This window comes from Triticum urartu, chromosome 2, assembly GCF_003073215.2.
Source record: "Triticum urartu cultivar G1812 chromosome 2, Tu2.1, whole genome shotgun sequence".
In the NCBI taxonomy this organism is placed as follows: Eukaryota; Viridiplantae; Streptophyta; class Magnoliopsida; order Poales; family Poaceae; genus Triticum; species Triticum urartu.
This window is the reverse complement of record NC_053023.1, coordinates 72,707,905-72,713,935: the sequence shown is the minus strand read 5'-3', so window position 1 is coordinate 72,713,935 and position 6,031 is coordinate 72,707,905.

The following is a 6,031-nucleotide window of genomic DNA, read 5'->3' as shown; positions in this document are numbered from 1 at the left end:
TCTCCGTTTCATAAAAAAAGAAGATACGTACATCTCGTTAGCTCAATTTTGGTCATCCAACTCGACAGTGACTGAAACGGCTCAGCCCACAACTCCTACTACCTTTTCCCGTTGAGATTTCACAAATCTCAGTCGAGTACATACCAAGCACCTGTTATTCATTTGTGGAAAACCTAAATAGGTATTGCGGTTACTGGATTTGGACTTTACTATTGATAAACCAAGCGCTGTGGATCATGCAGGAGTTGTGCTAGAATATTTATTGCTACAACCAACTGAAGAATGTGTGGTCTTCGGTCTAGGAAATTCAACACAAGAAATTGCTATTGGTTCCTCGTATTTATAGTGGGAGAGGAGAAAGTTAGTGCATAATGAAAAGGTCCAGAAACCTAAATTCATAGCAATATCAATCAGAACTTTGGTTGCTAACTATACTATCGCGAGTGATGCAAAGGCGACGATTAAGCGACATGACCGGGAAAGACCAATGAGCAATTATGTGAAGCTAAATGTGGATGGGGCTTTTGATCCAGACTTACTCAAGGGTTCGTATGACGCTGTTATCAGGGACTCGAATGGCAGATTCGTTGCGGCAGGAAACGAAGATATCGATTGGTGCGGAGATGCGCTTATCGCCGAGGCACTGGTCTTATGGTTTGGTCTCAATTTGGCAATTACAGTCGGGTGTAACCGCATAGAAGCGAACTCTGACGACATCAAGGTGATAGAGACAATAAAGAATTGAGGTCGCTCTTTCGATATATCGGCGACAGTTTTTGATAATAACATTGATTGAGACATAACAAAATCTTAGTCGACTGAACTTTAGCAAAACTGTTTCCCATTTCTTCTTATCGGCGACAAATGCACACATAATCTACCAGGGAACTACAAAATTGGACCACTGACGAAGCTTACTATAAAATGCTCCCCTCTAAAGAAATATAAGATCTTTTAGATCATTAAATTAGTGGTCTAAAGAATGTTAAATTGTTTTATAGAGAGTATCATTTTTGCAAGATTTATGGTAGGCCGGCCGCCCCCCTTGCCTTTAAGGGCTTTTTTGCCCATGAGGACACTCATGAGCTTGCCATGGCGGTCTTTCGGAACACTAGTTGCCAATGAGTCTTCGCCATCGCTGAATCCATGAAGAAAATCACGTTCAACAATAAGCAGGCGTCTCGGTGATAGAGCCAATATTATCCCGATGCACCACTTAGTATGACGTACATTTTTCATCAAGTATACCAAATAAAAGTGTGTTTCTTTACATCCAGCGTGGATTGCCAGACATGCAAACTGAGCTCAGATGGTTATGTTCTAGTGGTGGAACGAACCCATTAGGTTTAAGTCCTAAACTTGGCACTGATGGTCATATTTGTTTGGATTCATTTCAGGCCTTTCAACGATATGCGCTCAGTGGCAGAAGATGTTCCCGTCGACTATGAAGACGTCTGTGGCGACTTCGTCAACTTCGTCTGTGGCAGAAGATGTGCCCATATGAATAGGGTGTGTGTGCTTGCGTTCATAGGGTAGCATGTATGTGAGCATATGTGTTTGTGCTGTGTTAAAAAATGCATAGATTGTCGAGGATAATAGAAGATGGTGTATAAATCTGAAAAATGCTTATTATAATGTTGAAACAAATGGAAATTTTGAAAATCTTGTCAAAAATAACAAATCTAAAAACATGTCTTGCATTTGCAATCCCAAAATATATCATCAAACACCAAGGTACATGAAATATGTTGTACACCGAGTACCAAAAATACTCGGCGAAGACCGAAAAGTACTCGACGAAGACTACTCGGCATACACCCCGTCATCAAAGTGGGGTTTGTCGAGTGTTTTTTCTCACTTGGCGAACAGTTTACGTTTCTTGAGGTACTCGGGAAAGATTCAAACTCAGAGCAAAATAATGTTTGCGGCGACTGGTCGGTTTTCCGAGTGTAACACTTGACAAAGTCAGAGGCTTTGTTGAGTGCTACACTCGGCAAAATAATTTAATGGAGTTGCGGGGTAAGTGACCGGATGTGCAACGACAGTCGCAGGCAGTAGGAAAATGGCGGGACATGCCACTACGCGATGATGCTTGTTGTTGTGTGCTATCGCTTGCCCATTGTGTGTTGTTACTGCCTGCTAGCTATTGCTTGTTGGGGGAAGGAGAAGGGGCATGCCAGTTAGGGGAAGAGGAGAAGTGGTGGCTCGGTTGGGGAGGATGATGAGGAGGATATGGGGGCGGCGGAGTCCAGCCAGAGGAGGGGGGCGGGAGGGGGGGGGGGGGGGGGGGGGGGGGGGGGAGATGATATATATAGGTCATCCAGCCGTTCAATCTAAGCGAATTCAATGACCAAAACATGTGATCCGTGGGAGGGCTATGCTAACCAATCAGAACGCAAGGTCTTTGCCTAGTCTTCATCCCTTTATTAGGGTACTCGGCAAACCTTTTATCCTTTCTTTCATTTTCTCATTTCTCTTCTCTTTTTGATAAGGTATAAACATAGACTAAAAAATTCTAGCCAAATTTTACGAATTTTTGTTGGAAATATGCCCTAGAGGCAATAATAAAATGGTTATTACCATATTTCCCATTCATGGTAAATGTTTATTATTCATGCTAGAATTGTATTAACCGAAAACTTAAATACATGTGTGGATACATAAACTACACCGTGTCCCTAGTAAGCTTTTACTAGACTAGCTCATTGATCAAAGATGGTTATGATTTCCTAACTATAGACATGGGTTGTCATTTGATAACGGGATCACATCATTATAATGTGATGGACAAGACCCAACCGTAAGCTTAGCATCAGATCGTTTAGTTATTTGCTACAACTTAGCATCAGATCGTTTAGTTATTTGCTACAACTTTCTTCATGTCAAGTATTAATTCCTTAGACCACTAGATCATGTCATTCCCAGATACCAGAGGAATACTTTGTGTGTTATCAAACGCCACTTTGCAAGTGGGTGATCATAAAGTTGCTCTACAGGTATCTTCAAAGGTGTCTGTTGAGTTGCATGGATCGAGACTGGGATTTGTTACTCCGTATGACGAAGAGATTTCTCTGGGCCCTCTCGGTAATACAACATCGTAAAGAGCTTGCATGCAATGTGGATAATTAGTTAGTCACAAGATCTTGTACTACAGAATGAGTAAAGAGACTTGCCGGTAATGAGATTGAACTAGGTATGGAGATACCGACGATCGAATCTCAGGCAAGTAACCTATCGCTGGACAAAAGAGAATTGCATACGGGATTAACCGAATGCTCGACATTGTGGTTCAACCGATAAAAGATCTTCGTGAAATATGTAGGAACCAATATGGCCATCTAGGTCTCGCTATTTGTTATTGATCGGAGAGGTGTCTCGGTCATGTCTACATGATTCTCAAACCCGTAGGGTCTGTACGCTTAAAGTTTGGTGACGCTAGAGTAGTATTGGGTTATGTATGTTGGTGATCGAATATTGTTTGGAGTACTGGATGAGATCTCAAATGTCACGAGGAGCTTCGGAATGGTCCAGAGGTAAAGATTTTTATATATAGAATGTCCTGTTCTGGTCACCGAAAAAGTTTCAGGCATTATCGGTATTATACCGAGAGTGCCGAAAGGGGTCCGTGGGTCCGCTGGGGGGTCCACCTACCTCGGGGGCCCACATGGGCTGTAGGGGGGCTGACATATATGGGCCAGGGGCACCAGCCCCAAGGGGCCCATGCGCCTGTAACAAGGAAAAGGGGAAGAGTCCTAAGGGGGGAAGGCACCCCCTAGGTGCCTTGGGGAGGGAGGAAACCTCCCTAGGCCAAGCCCTCCCCCTTGGGGAGGGGCTGGGGCCGTGCTCCAGCCCCCCTTGCCTCCTATATATAGTGGGTGAGAGGGAGGGGCTGAACACACCAATTCCCACGCCCGACGGCAGCCCTACCTCTTCCATAACTCTGTTTTCTTTTCAGATTGGTTCCGACAGCGTTTGGCGAAGCTCTGCTGGCACTGCACCACCACCATCGCTACCACGCCATCATGCCGGTTTATATCCCATCTACTTCTCCTCTCTTGTTTGTGGGATCAAGACGGAGGAGACATCACCGAGCCGCATGTGTGCTGAACGCGGAGGTGCCGTCCGTTCGGCGCTAGATCAGTTTGGATCGTGATCGGATCGCAAAGAGTATGACTACATCAACTGCGTTATATATGCTTCTGCTTTCAGTCTACAAGGGTATGTAGACACTGTCTCCTCTCGTTGCTATGCATCTCCTAGATTAGATCTTAGGTGTTCGTAAGAAATTTTTTGATTTCCATGCTTCGTCCCCATCACTTTTTACCCACTTGCAATTATTTTTTAATTAGATTCACTAAATACCTAGAAATGCACTAAATAACTAAAACATAGCAAATGGCCCAAAAATACCAAATCTAGACAAATGTCAAGCAATGCTCTATCTTGAGTATACAATTCTTTTCAAGGCCAACCGGTGTAGCAACGGTCGCTTCAACTCAGACCTGGCCCGTTCCATCTCAAAACCATGATTCTTCCTCCAAGATGGTGCAATTAAGAAGTATCTGTCAGAATTTTAGCGAAACCTTCTCAAAATTTACCAAAACTCATAGGTGTCATATCATGGCACAATACCAAGTTTCATATTTTTCAGACTTCGTTTGCATTTTTCAAAATTAAAAAACCAACAGGATCCATGTTTCGGGTCGAGTCCTGGCACCTTGATGTTTGAAATACCTCTTTTTTCTTTTTTTTGATAAGGCCTAAACATGGACTCAAGAACACAAATAGGTTTTTTCAACCCAATATTTCCAATTTTTTCATGCACTTGCAGTTCAAAGTTTAATTATATCCACTAATAGTCGGAAATGCATTAAATTGACTTACATATATAGTGGTTATGTTGAGTTTATTTTTTTCAAGGCCAACTGATGAAGAAATAGTCTTTTCTCTTTGAAACCTGACATTTTCCATCTCGAAATTTAGATTTTTCCTCGGAGATGGTCCAATTTTTAAGAAATGTACATCACAATTTTTTCCCAAACTTCTCAAAATTTGACCACAACATCTAGGTATCATATAATGAAACTATTCCAGGTGCACATTTTTTAGACTTCATTTGTATTTTCTAGAATTGAAAAACCAATAAGATTCATGTTCAGGGTCGAGTCCTGTCACCCCGACGTTGGGAATTCCCCTATTTTTCTTGGATATGTCCAAAACATATACTCAAGAATACAATTATTATTTTCAACCTAATTTCATCATAAAAATTCATGCAATTGCGGTTCAAATTTTAGTTGTATTCACTAAATGCCTAGAAATGCACCAAACAATTTAAATATAACGAATGAATAACAAAAATTGCCAAATTTGGACATAGAACATGCGATGGCATACCTTAAGTGTGGAAAAAACTAAAGGCCAATGGATGAACCAGTGATCGCTTCACCTTCAAACCTGACATGTTCCTTATCATAACCATGATTCTTCCTTGGACATGTTCAAGTTTGGAGCAGTGTACATCACAACTTTTGCAAAAACTGCTCAAATCTTTACCATGGCAGATGGGTACCATATTATGACACCATTTTTAGGTTTCATGTTTTTCATCCTTCGCTTGCCTTGTCTTTTATAGAATTAGAAAACCAATAACATCTATGTGTGTGGTCGAGTCTTAGCACCCTAATGTTTACAACTCCTTTAATTTTCTTGAATAAGGGATAAACGTAGACTCAAGAACAAAATTAGGATTTTTTAACCAAAAATTTCCAACCTTCTAACACACTTGCAGTTCAAATGTGAACTATATCCGTTTAATGCCTAAAGTGCACTTAATGACTTAAATATAACAAGCGAACCCCGAAAAATGCCAAATTTGTACGCGAAACATGTGATGGTGTATGTTGAGTGTAAAAAAAATTCAAGGTCAAACCATGAAGAAACTCACACCTTGCCTTCAAACCCGACCCGTTTCCCCTCGAAACATCAATTCTTCCTCAGAGATGCTTCAGTTTCCATGCAGTGTATGTCA